Genomic DNA, 14,657 nt, shown 5'->3' with positions numbered 1-14,657 from the left:
AAAACACTTTGGTAGAAAAAAATTTTTGTTTACCTAAAAATATTTAAAATTTGTATTTTGAAGTATAATTTGGTGATTCGGCACAGCCGAATATAGCTCTTTTACATGTTTTAATTTATGTATGTTTTTATTTCGAAAATCAATCATTTAATTTAATACCTCTCATGCTATGACATATATGAAGGTATATTTGAATTATTTTTAAACATTTTGAATTCAATTATGACTCGTGTTCAGGTCAACCATAGTTGTATGAATAAATTTTTAAAATGTCAAACATAATTGAGTTGAGCCAACTTATTTTACTGTCACCAACAAATTCCCTGGTTAACACACACGCACACACATATTTTTGCCACTTGTTTTAGTGCTTAAAATTTTGTTACCTAAAATTGTTTAGAATTTTAATTTTGGCGAAAAAATTCCCTTCAAAATAGTTTGGTTGCTATTAGAGAATTTGATTTGCAGTTAGTTGCAAATAGAATTAAAATGCAAAATGCGCGTATAGTCGTCATATTATCGGCAGGAAAGGGGAATGTTATACTTAAAAACCCTGCAGTTTTAAAGGTAGCAATTGTTTAAATTGCTGTAAATGTTTTGCTACCTTGACAGTTTTTAATTATTTATTTGTTTTGGTTACCAATGTTTACCCTTTGCATTACCTTGCACCCACAAAATCGCTAGTTATATATAAACATTAAATAAGTAGCAACAAAATCAAAAAATTGCATCAATTATTTACTAGTAAAAGGTTTAAATTAACCTCTATACAATAACATTTTAAATTCATTAGAAAAAAGCCTGCCAAGAGGGGTTAGTGGGTAATAGATGGTTGGTTTTATATAGCAAACTTATGTAGAACTACTACCCGGATATGCTGGGTATTTTTTTTGCTGCTAAATATTTTAGCAGCAAAAAACTATTGTAAGTAAATAGTAGTGGCCCATTTTATAAAATGTGTGCTTTTTTTGTAATCTCGTTGATTTGTATTCGTGTATGTTGCACAAAAATATCCAACAAATGTGCTGTGTTTTTTTTTCTTTACTAATTTTTTGCTTTGTTTTTTTTTGGTTTTATATATGGCACATGTGTGTATCCCAGAAATTATAATATGCCAGAACTACAATATTTATTATAATTTTTTGTACATACCTACATGATGCTACGGATTTTGTGCTAAATGCTTGGGGTGCCAGAACTCATAAACATACACTTTTACAGGCCAACTTATAGGATATAATGCATATGTGTATGTGAAGTTTACAGATACGGTTTTTACACGCACTGCGTAAATGTATAAAAATATAACAAAAAACACACACAGTTTACCCAGAAATTATATGCAGCACACAATTTTCCATACAGTAGCCCAGCAGTTCTCTGGGCGTTTCTCGAATTGGTGTTTATAGCTAACATTTGTAGACGTTACTGTGGCTCTACTTTGATTTCAAAGTTTACAAAAGTTCTCTGTTACACATTACTTTAGATGACTAAAGTAAATACCTCCTTTAACAAAATGTAAATCAAAGTGTTAAGCTGACGATACTCTAAATCAGTGTTTCGGCTCTAATGACTGACCACCAAGGAATGATTTGGATCGGTTTTTTTGTCAGTTAAACGAAGTTCATAAAAACCCTAATATAAGAAACGAAAATCACAATCGATAGTTGGTGAGTAGGTCGACCTTATTTGCAGTTTTTGGATTTTCAAAGCTGCAAAATCCAAAATTATATACTGAAAATTTGACCAAATCGGATAACGTTAAGAGGTTGCACATTTTGTTTAAAGGTTCAAGAGTAGACAAATTTAAAAAAAAAAAAAAAAAATTGAAAAAAAATTCCAATTGAAAATAGTTTTTGTATTTCATTCATCCATTTATCTTTAAATATAAAAATTTTTTGACATCGTTAATAAAGGATATTTCATTAAGGGCTTCCTATTTTTAAAGAATGTCCTATAAGGCGTTAGTGTCCATATAATCCAATTCAGGGCAAAATATATTGGTAATCCGCCGCCGTTGACTGTGATGACCGATTGTATGGGTTGTTGGCATTGAGGGCCGTTCTAGTTTTCTGCTAATTCACATAGAAAAGCGACTTAAGAAAACCCCACAAGAAAAAGTCTAACGGATGATTTCGGTAGCCAGTTCACATCACCTACACTTGAGACAACCATGCCCTCAAATCGCTAGTACAGAATGTCCTATGTGGCGTTAGTGTCCATATAATTCATTTTAAGACAAGAGAAGTTGGTAAACATCGACCTATAGCGCTCGCCGTTGTCATTGATGGCCTGGCCAACATCGTTCTCAATGAAATATGCACCGATGACGCCGCCAGCCCAAAATTCACAACAAACAGTAACTTTTTCGGGATGCAGTGGAAGCTCTTCGATCTCATGTAGATTAGTATCATCCCAAATTCGAAAATTTTGCTTGTTAACGTAAAAAATTCACCATGAACTGGGCTTCACTGTAAATGGGTGAAGAGCGCGGAACGTCGCTCGAACAGAACACCCATTTTGATAAAACAATTTTATCATTTGTTAAATATGACGAAATAAAAAAGTTAATTGCACAGTTTAATACAATACAATAATTGCTTTTATCGGACAAATCATATGAGCTCTATACACTTTGTCCAAAGTGCCTCCAATTTTTCTATCCCTTCCAAAAAATAAGATTTGTCGAGGTCATTAAAATAGGTAATTGCTTGTGAGATGATTAGTAAGATTGTGTTGGGTACCAGGGCATTGCGACATACAGGGAAATGAGGTAGCAGATGAACTTGCTTGACATGGTTCTGATTTAGATCATGATACTAGGGAAAGGGGGGTAACTACACTACTACAGGTTAATATATGAAAGATTCCGTGACTATACAAATCAATTCTGGTGCAGTAGGACGGATTGCAAAGTGTCCAGGGCCTTATGGCCAAAAATGAATGCAAACGCAACCAGAACACTGTTTGAGTTGGAAGGTATAACCTCAGGATTCTAGTAGGAGTGATAACCGGTCATTGCTCAATTGGAAACTTTAAGGGTAAATATGATAATGGCACTCAGGATTTCTGTACAGTGTAAACTAAACTTGTGAGATGATTTCATCATTGGAAACGGCGCAAAAACTCTTTCATATTGCAGTTGCACAACGCCAAAGACAATTGCGAAGTTGTCACACGAAAGCTTTCTTAAATCGAAGTGATCATTCAAAATTGGCTTCCACAATCTCTCTCACTTTCAATCTCAACCTTTTCAAAGCCATGACCTTTTCCCATCTTTCTGACAACATATGGGGTCCGCGCCAAGAGCACTGTTCATCATTTGATGCCAAGAACGAATCAAGTCAATTTCGTATACTCTGCTCTGAAGTGAAGCGTATCCCAGAGAGAGCGTTCTGCATCGATCGAAACAAATAGTAGTCGGAAGTGGCAAAGTCTGGACTATAAAGACTACATTTTAACAGGTATTCTAACTTGGAATATTATGGTTTCATGTCTGGTCGCATATTCTGGACGTTTTTCGTTTAATGATCACTTCAAACGAATCATTTGCGTTCGGTACAGGTTCCCTGTGATGATCTGGCCAGATTTTAGCAGCTCATAATAGATAGGAGCATTTTGGTCCCACCAACTACAGAACATTACCTTAGCGCCATTCATATTTCACTGGTAGTCCGGGCTTCAAATACGATCTCTTACGCTTCCGGCTATTGTAATGGATCCATTTTTCATCGCAAGTAATAATTCGGTGCAAAATTGATTTTCTTTTATAGCGTTCAAGCGTCATTTCGGACATGCAAAATCGTCTTTAAATGTCTCTCGGTTTCAATTCGTATGGTACCCAATTTCCATGCCTTTGGGTAAATTCTACTGATCGCAAACGTTTTGAAATTGTCGCTTGAGTAGCTCTCAATGATTTTGCAAGCTCTTGTTGAGATTTACAACAATCTTCATTGATTAATGCCTCCCATGCTTGGTTGTCAACTTTTTTGGCTGGCATGGCCGATCTTTGTCTTCCGTGGCAAAATCACCACTTCTGAACTGCACAAAGCATATTTTAAACGTTGAAACTGATGGAACACATTCACCATAAACTTCGGTGTGCTTCAGCGGTACTTTTTTTCAAATTATAGAAGTAAAGCAAAACTTCCTGCACATGACGATTCTTTGGTACAAAATTCCAACGAATAAATTACAGATATTTACCCTTCAAATGACATACAAGTTATTAAAACCAACAACCGTATTCAAAAGATAGCCAAGAATTTGAATATATATAAGTTTGTCATTCCGTTTTAATTCCTACATTTTTCAGGATCGTTATAGATAGCGATGTCGATATAGCCATGTCCGTCTGTATGTTGAAATCAACTTTCCGTTGCCCCCAAATAACCTACATACATGATTCATGATTCAATATATCCGCTATAGACCCGGTTCGGTTTCTAATTAAAATCGAGAAAATCGGCCCACAAATGGCTCAGGTATAAGGAAAAACCCAGGACAACCTCGATTTTTGACCTATATCTGGATTACTAAGTCATTAATATATACAATATGGATATCTAATGATAGATATTTCAAAGACCTTTGCAACGACATATACAAGACCATAGTAAGTTGGACCTACAATGGGTTAAAATCGGGAAAAATATTTTTTAACAAGATTTTTTTTCATACCCAAAAAAAAAATAATTAAATTTTGTTCACTAAAAAATTTTGAAACCATTTTTTTTTTTTTAAATTTTGAAACAATTTTTTTTTTTAAATTTTTAAACAATTTTTTTTTTTAAATTTTGAAACTATTTTTTTTTAAAAAATTTTAAACTATTTTTTTTAAAAAAAAATTTTGAAACTATTTTTTTTTTAAATTTTGTTTTCCTAAAAATATTTAAAATTTTTAATTTAAAGTATATTTTGGTTTAGGGTATATAAGATTGGGTACATACTTTAACCCAAAATTCGAAACTTCAAATAAAATGAGCTACCTCAAAACTTTGTCCGATTTTGCTCAAATTTTTATCGTTTGGTTTTTAGATGACGGTAGAATAATTTTAGACCTTTGAAGCAACGAAAAAGGTCAAAGTAAACGTCACTCTATTTTTCACTTTCTGTCGACCACTGTTCTATATTACTTAGGGCTATAAAATTAGAAATTGACTCTACGCTTGATTACTTGGGATATGTAAAATAATCTACTGACTCCTCTTTGCATTACAAAGAACCCATAAGTGGCATATAACCAAAAATATATAAATTCGAGTCAGTCAAATAACTAGACATTACCAAAAGAAAACTGTGGAAAAGGGGACATTGTCACTATTAACACAGCTGGAATATTTATATGTAAAGCATGTAAATACTGTAACGGACACAGGGACAGCCGACAGACGGACATACATACGTTCACACCAACAGACAACTACAGACAGATTTCAACTGCAGGAAAAGTGGAAAGGGGAAAAAGTAGAGGCATTTTCAACATTCCATAAGTGATGATGAGATTATAAACCACAACTTACAACATATTTGTTGCACTCCTTTCTTATCTGGGAAATGTGGTAGGTCCCATACATACTACATAACTGACTGACTGCCTGCCTGACTGCCACACTGGTTGGCTGAATGACTGACTGGTTGCCACCAGCCTGCTGGTGCTGCTGCTGCTGCTGTTACAGTAACTGTCAGCTCCCCTCCGTAAGTCTTTTGTGGAAGTTTAATGGCAAAAAGGGCATAAACCAGAGAAAATGTGTTTTAATATTTAAAATTTTCATGCATGCTGGCTGGTGAGTGAGTGAGAGTACGTGTGTGTGATTGCCTGAATGTAATTATATCTTAACTTAACACTTTATACAGTTGCTGCTTTTAAACACCAAGATATTTTGCATTTAAGTTCAAGTATTATTTGGTTTGAGTGTGTAATAAAATATGCATACATATAGGTATAATTTATTTATTTTATTGGATTAAGCTTAAAAAATAACTTTATTACATTTACAGCAGTTAGTTAACTGGGCGTTTTGACAAAGTTTAATGTTTTAATTAATTGCCATTCATTAAGAACTGTTTTCCAAAAAGATTAAGTGTCATTAACTCTTTGTGGTTTAGTGGTTAGTTTACTAACCACCTTTTATATAGTGTTTAAAGCATAGTTATTGTCATTTTGCTAAACAATTACATTTTTTGAAGCCATCGTTTATGTTTTTTTTTCTTTTTTGCAAAACTTTGCATTTGAAAATATTGTAAACCGCAGTGTTTCTAAGAGACTTTCATGCATTTAATAAAAAATGCACAGAGTTTTTATTCCAATTCTGTGTTATTTCGTTTGTTTGGTCAGAAAATTTTGACAAAATTATTAGATTTAAAACAAACGCCACGGTGGTTAATAAACTAACCACCTCATTCTACAAAAAATCTTGAAATGAGGCGTTTTTTTCTTATTTTTTATAATAAACTAACCTTGATTAAAGTAAAAGTGCTGATTTGATTTCGATTTGAAACTTTTACACATAAAACCGTGACTGAAAAAGTTAACACATTATTTAAACTTTGAAAAAAACATAACTGATTGCGGTTTTTAGAAGATTAATAAGCAAAATCAACCCATTTTAAACTTAGCTAGCTATCTCAACTTACTGATATCAATTAACTTCCAATTAATGAATATCACACTTATAAATGATTACTACACACTGCCTGCATTACTTGGAAGTGGTCTAGTAATGACTTATTTTTTTTAGCTGATATGTAACCACTTATTTGTTAGACATGGTTTAAAAAATTCAAATTTTAAACTTCCATTGAAATGACATACATTCTTAAAAGCCATTTCGTTTGCTATCTTTTTCTGTCAATATAAAAATTCATAAATAACAAATGTTTTTTATAGACTTCTTTTCATTTAAAGTTTTTCGTTACTCAATATTCCTAGTAATCTAGAAATATTACTTAAAAGATAAACTTCTACGTCCCCTAGAAAAGCCAAGACTAAGGAAAAATATTTACTTGAAAAAGATTTTAGTTATATTTGGTCATAAAAACATATTTATAGACTCCTATAGAATAAAATTTCTCTTACGTTATGCAAAATAGTGAAACAGACCAATAAATCATAGATTTAAGGAGGAACTGGAATATAAAATAAGGGAGGTTTTATAAAATAATACGGCTGTAAAGGGAAAAAGATGTTGAAATCATGTGTGTAAAGTTTACACATAAGATAACAGAGTTTTTATATGTTACCAACTTTTTATTAAGAAATGTTTTTAAAAAAAAGGCTATCAAGGACGAGCTGGCTGTTAAAAGAGTTACAGGCGAATGTTTTAATACTCTATAAGTATTAAATCTAATTTTCAAATATATTTTTAAAATTATTAAAAACTTTTCTTAAATTTAGGAAAAAAAGAATTAAGTAAATGTTTAAGTTTCTACATCGCTGTTCTTGTTCACATAAAAAAAACCTAGTAAATCTACCCAGAATACTGCTCTTATTTATGTTTCTACTTAAATACAAGAAAAATGTAAAGCTACAAAAAAATATAGCACAAAAAAAACAATATCGAGCGTTATTTGATAACCTTGGTTGGGCAAACAAAAGAAAAGCAGGCAATATTTTCAAATATTTGCATAAAATTCATAGAAAATAAAAGAACATCTATGCAGCCATGTGTAGAGTGGAGGAGACTTATTTAAAAGGCAAATGAAAATCCTAAAAAAAAATATTTTTATGAAAAGTTTAATAAAACAACAATTTACAAAAAGTTGGAGGAACAGATATCAATAAATCTATCTATATAAATAAATTTTTAAAATGTTAGTCATAGCCCAACTTAGGTTTTTACGGAATGAAACATTTACCACGCCCACTTCTACGCCCACTTTTTTCGATTTATCTAAAATCGGAAAACGGCTACATTTATATCTAAAATCGCAGGACGCCTGGACCGATTTAACTAATTTTTTTTAATGATCGCAATACATAGTCCGCAAAAGTTTTTACATAAATAAAAATTGTCCACGTCCACTTATAAAATACATCAGCAAAATACTCATATTTCAGACCAAAATTCGAATACTTATATAAAAACTCTCAATAGCTTAAATCGATAATAACTTGGCCAATAAGCGTTTAATCAAGAAAAGGAGCTCGATCTGTGATCACTCATTTTTCAAAACAAAATTCGATTTTTTATATAAAAACTCACAATATCTAAATTCGCTAATAACTTGGCCAGTAAGCTTTTAATCAAGAAATGGAGCTCGATCTGTGATCACTTATATTTCTGACCAAAAATCGATTTTTTATATAAAAACTCAAAATATCTGAATTCGCTAATAACTTGGCCAATAAGCGTTTAATCAAGAAAAAGAGCTCGATCTGTGATCACTCATATTTCTGACCAAAAATCGGGTAAAGAAATCTAAACAAATTTCTACAAAAACTCGTACATTTGTAGTCGATTGGCCAATATACAGCAAAACACTTTCATCAATGCTAATTTCCAAAGCTGGGATGATTTGAAAACTTAATCGGTCCCATGCACCACTTATATTAGCGATACATTTATCAAGAAAATACTTTGAGAAAACGTCCAAGCATTTGGTTACTCTATATCCCCTCTAAATCTCACCGAATACAAAACTAGGTACCTGACTATCCCCATTAGTGCACACAGAAAACAGATTGATAGGAAATCGGTTGTCATTATAAAAATTCGAAATGGTAAACTGAATGTTTGTAATTATCATTGAAAAACTATTAAATTAATCAATTTTCTATATTCATATTTAAAAATCCATTATCGTAATCGAATTATGGTTTCAAAAATTGTAAATTTATTTTATTTACTCAATTCATACCTTCACTACAACTGTATGCTTAATTCGGTAATGAAAACGAAATTAAATTTAGTATTTGTTCATCACAGCTGCTATTAATAGTGGTTGTAATCGAATAATTGTTTATGTTATACTATTTATAGTTAAACATAGAATTTCAGGTATTGTAACCAATAATTAGTTATAAAACCGTAAAAAATTCGATTGTGATATGAAAATTCAATTCGATGTTCACAACCGACAAAAAATGACATTTAAAATAAATAAATTAAATAAACAAAAAATCTCATATATTTTGCAACAATTTTTAATAAAGGGGAACAATTAGATAAAAAGCTGATTATTGCATTATACTACTACTATAAATATAAATGTTCAAGAGTTATGAAATAGTAAGTTAAAGATCATTGCATACGAGTGTGTATTTACAAGATTTCTATAATTTTACAAGAAATATCTTGAAACATCTTCCAACATGAACATATGTGTGTACATTAGGGTGGCCCTTAATAAACGAAAGTTGGATTTTGGCCATTCTCACCCTCCAGTTTGGTGAACATTAGCAAAAAAATCATCCTGAAAAAATTTTAGGTAAATCGGTTGGGGTTAAGACGTGCCGCAAGCCCTCTGAAGTTTTGAGATGCTTTTACAAGGGGAAAAAATGGTGTACATATCCGTTCACAAAGAGCATGTAAGTGTCTTCTAAATCGAATTGGACATCGTTATTAACAGCTTTCAACGTGTATAGTTACTCCTAATGCGTATTTTATATTTCGCAGCGCTTTCGGTGAAAAACAATTGCCCTTTTCGCTATTATGGCATTCAATAAATTAAGAACATGGAATATGACAAGAGAATAAAGAAGATACACACAAGAAGAAGTAGACGGAAGAATTGGAGTCTTAATATTTAAAATTATTACTGCCCAATAATGTATTTTTGTAAATTTAAGGAGAAATATAAAATAAAATTTATTTTTAATGCGATCCACAAATATATGTGTAATAAACAATATTTCAGTTACACGTACTGATAGTTTCAGTTCTTTCAGCCGAATTATTATTTTAAAATGGTTACATGATTTATATATACAGTAATGTAAATCAAATTATTCTGTTATTGCAATCGAATCATGCGATAGTACCTGGAACCGAACGAATTCGATTGGCGACAAATTCGGTTGCCACAACGAATCTGTTTTCTCTGTGTGAGTGCGTCATCCACAGCGCGTTCAGCCTATTTGGATTCGATGTCACCCCATTCCTTTAATACAGGATATCCACCAACATGTTGTCTTTAACTAGCGCCTTAAAAGGTCTTCGTATGAAAGGTCCGTCGATTTCTTGAGTTCCTTCCATATTTTTGACTATTTTCCTTCCTCATTATTAGAGCGCTTGTTCTCTGAACTCAAGATCTCTTGCGGAATCCTTAAGATATCTGTCTAGCACAGCATGATATTTAGCCCAATCTTCCTAGTCGCTTTTGTGAGTAACACTGTATTCAGCTATCTTGTCTAGAATGAATAACACTTGAATATCTTTATGACTTGAAGGCCAATTGTTGGGAAGCAGATGTATTTTATTAATATCTCCTGACTGGAAGAGAGCAGTTCGTACTCGGATGTAATTTTTGTTTTTCTTTTACTTAATTTTTGATTACACGAGTAGGCCCATAGCGGGATGGACGATGCATGCAGTGACGGATCAGTCAGCGATCTGCTAGACTTTCAGATTCTTAGCACTGCTACCAACCACATTATCGTTACAAGCGGGAAAATTGGAGAAAAAGGGAATTCAAAAATATGAGAATTAGTAAGGGAGTTAGATAGCAAAGATAAGGGAACCATAACTTATTTAAACAAATAAAATTATATTTTTAAACATTAAACAAATCTAATGGTAAATTATTGAGGAATCTATTAGCGCTGGTCACTGCTTCTTCAAATTATATCAGGAGTAGACGGTTGAGCATTCATCTCTGCCACTGTCGCGCCCGGGCGGATCTCATTTTTTGCACGACCTAACTGATATGTTAGTTAGGTCGTTAGGTTAAAATTTATACAATTATTTTAGTATGAAAAAGTTTTTAAAGCTTTTTATGTTTGTCATTCTAAATAACAAAATGTAAAAAAACTTGTCAAAAGGTCAAAGGCAATTCCTAAAAATTGAAGCGAAAATCCCAAAAATGGTATTTTTACAATTTTGCCTATAGGGTCCATATTTCCTTCGGGGCTGGGAAAATACTTTGGCGATAAATAGGGAACACATCAAGGTTTCCAAAGCTGTTTTCGGATTTCTGATCCCAGCTTTGGGATTTTAGAACATGTGGCCCAAAGTTGAATTTTTGATAAAAAAAAAATAGGTTAAATTCCGAAGGGCCATGTTTTTTATATCAAACTGTTCTCCAAAAGTACGACCCATATTTTTAAAAAAGCGGACCAAGATATGGCAAAATTTTAAAATTTCAATTTTGAAATGCCTATAACTCGGAAGTTACAAGAGATAAATAGCACACCCAAGCATGATTTTTTCAAGACCTTGCCAAGCGCTTTCCAAAAATATAAAAATCTTTGAAATCGAATAGGAAACAAAAAAATTTGTAAGGTACTTTGAGCCCCATAGCGCCGCCCCTGGATCATTTGTATGGCCCATTTTAATATCTTAAACTCGAATACTCCTTGGCTACGCCCATGTCAAATTTTATCTTGATCAGACCAGCCGTTTAGAAATGCTAGATTTATTTCCAAAAAATTCTGATTCTGCTCCACTCTTCCTTGGCGTATTTAACTCATAAGTGTAGAATTGTAGAAAAAGGGTATAATAAGATGAGATAGGCAAAATAGAAATAAGTAAAACTATAGCCAGCCTACACATCTTAAGTATTTGAACCAAGACAAAATTTAAGAATATCTTTTGTGGTTTTTAAAAGAGAACGTATCATAAAAAAGTGGCGCATGGTCCCCCTTCTATCCTTAAACAAGTTCTTTAAATTTTCCTATGATAAAACCACGATATTAAATATGATTTTTTCAACTTTAAAGTCTTTCAAGCAAAACCCAAAACCAACATTTACACCCCTCCTTCTAATACTCTATTTATACTAAACACAATTTATTACACTAAATAAAAATTGGGATTCTTTTTTCACTTTTGTTCAAAAATATTTTATCATTTAGCATGTAAATCCTTGGCAAATACCCTACAGACACAAAGACAAACAATAGAAGAAAAAAACAGAAAAAAATTCAAACGAAAAGTAACGGACAAATATGTTTTATTTCTCACAATTTTACATTTAAATTTGTCTAACTACACTCAGCTACACATGTAGTATTTACTTACACACTTATAGACAGACAAGTACGTACAATAAAATAAATACAGTTGCAAAAAAAATAAAAAATATCCTTTTACATGGAATTACTTGGTGTCCTCTGCTTATTTTTTCTATGTTGAAATTTGTGCTAAAAGTATGCAACACTTATTGGGGGGCTATTGAATGTTTACCAAAGTGTTAGTTAGTGTTAGTATGTCTATGGGTGTGTTTCTATGGATTTGTGTGGATCTGTGTGTTGGGGTTTTTCTGATGTGTTTGTGCCAATTTCAATATTTATGTAATAAAAATTCAATTTAGCAAAAGTTAAACTTTATTGGCAAACAGAGAACCATTACAAGTGTAAGTGGAATTACGTTGTGTGAGTACAGTTTATGTGAGTGTGTGTGAGTGATGAGAGTGTCTGTGTGGGCGTTGGTGGAAAATAAAATATATTGTATTACAGATATTTGAAGGTATTAAATTATATGTTTAAGGGAAAATAAATCAATATTTGATTAGTAAATTATTCAGGCATGAGTGAGTTCATTGAATTGTGTTACTTAGAAAGACAATTTTTTTTGGAAAATGTGACATGAAATGTCACATAGACACTACAGAGAAGTATTCGAGCTATGACCTGACAGCCACGGTCCCACATGATCTTTTTCACAATAATTGACACACTTTTTGCCAGATTCCTGGCCGATGTAGCTTCATCATTATGACCACCATCAACTGTCAAAGTTCGGAATTCCCTATTGAAAGACCCTTTAATATAAATTGCTCTTTTACACAACTGCTTCAGTTTCTTACAACAGTAGCAAAATATATTTCTTGTTGTATTTAAAAAAATAAACATAAAATACCAGAAAGACTGGCAAAATATCATGGAATAAATGTTTACTGTAGAGAAAAAACTAATGGAGCAATTCTAGGAAAATAAAACCAAAATCAAGAAGGAGAGAAAAGCTAAAAAAAAGAAGTAAAAATAATATAAGAATTTGCTATAACTAAAGCAAACTTTAATACTTAATACCAAACAAATACACAGACATCTATGGATTTCTGTTGGCCACCTCTTTTTCACCCACAGAAAATAGAATAAATGCGAAAAAATATGAAATATTATATAGCAAATAATGGAAAATACACCAACAATATTTGAGTTTTCTTAGGAGATATTTTAGGGGCATCAAAAGTATTGAATAGAGAGTTTTAGAGACTTAATAGGAGTTTGAAAATTGTTTTAATCAAGTTATTCAAATTGAATCTTAGTTATCTTGAAAACTACTTGATCAATTGCAACAAAATGTATGATTTGAATAGAGTATTATCTGTTAATTTCACCACAAATACACAGAGAAAACAGATTCGTAATATCAAACGAATTTGTTGTCAATCGTATGATTCTGCCTTAGTGACCGAATTTCACAGTTGTGGCTACACAATTTTAGAATTGGTAACAAAAGTATGGTTGCTTCAACCGAAATTCTTCTTTTTCCACTGATTATCTGTAGCTAGAACCGAAAAATTCTATGTGTGCATCCGAATCATTCGATTGGTAACAAATTCGGTGGCTATTACGAATCTGTTTTCTCTGTGTAGATTTCTAAAATTTTGGGAAAAAATTCTTCAAAGCGAAGGAAGCATAATTAGTATGAATATAATGAAAACAAGGAACTGTGTTATGTTCGACAGTGCCGAATCTTGTAAACCTTTCATATTTGGTTAATTTTAAGAAAAAAATAAAAAACAGTCAATCGCGTTGAAAAGATCTTTGAAATGCCTTTCATTAGATATACGTATTTGTTTTTATACACACCATCATAATATTGGTCGTAGAATTAAAAAGTATACATATTCTGGATCCTCAAGATTCAAAGACGATCTAGATATGTCCGTCGTATATTTGTCTATAGCAAACACGAAAAGGCCCAAACGATAGGAGATAGCTGTTTGAAATTTTCCACAAAAATGTCTTCGTTGACTTTTAACTTTTGTGAGGATCGGTCCATAATACAACCCTTATATAAGACAATATTTTTTTGTCACTAACCTCCAGTAACACGAAGACTTGTTATGTATTAACAAATAGTTAAACTGACAGTTTTCATACAAAAATATTTTTAACCGACAGTATAACTATTAGTTAGGCCATAACCAGGCTTCGTGTTAATGGGGGTAAATGTATAATACTGTGATATTTAAAAAGCTTTGTAATATCATTCCCTGCCAGTAATTCGGTTGGTCTAAAAAGTTAGCTTAAAGTGGGGTTTTTGCAGAAGCTTTGTATTAAGGAGTGAGATCGAAAAAACCGCACGTTTTTCCTTAAAACTTTTAACCCAAATATTATTTTTTTTTATCAAGTTACCTTTTAACCCTCCGTCATGCACATGTATCTGGCCAGATATTTTACGAATTTGGAATTTTTTTTTCAAAAAAAATTTTTTTTAAAAAAAATTTGAAAAAAAAAAATTTTTAAAAAAAATTAAAAAACAATTTCG

General features: G+C 31.9%; 1 protein-coding gene across 8 annotated transcripts in view; it reads left to right on the top strand.

Annotated features, from left to right (window-relative positions):
* hppy (MAP4K3-like protein hppy) overlaps positions 1-14,657 on the top strand; it is a 312,486-nt gene that overhangs the window by 143,510 nt on the left and 154,319 nt on the right. The gene's annotated exons all lie outside the window — the stretch shown is intronic.

Source organism: Calliphora vicina, chromosome 5 (assembly GCF_958450345.1).
Source record: "Calliphora vicina chromosome 5, idCalVici1.1, whole genome shotgun sequence".
In the NCBI taxonomy this organism is placed as follows: domain Eukaryota; kingdom Metazoa; phylum Arthropoda; class Insecta; order Diptera; family Calliphoridae; genus Calliphora; species Calliphora vicina.
This window is presented reverse-complemented; position numbering and strand designations above follow the sequence as displayed.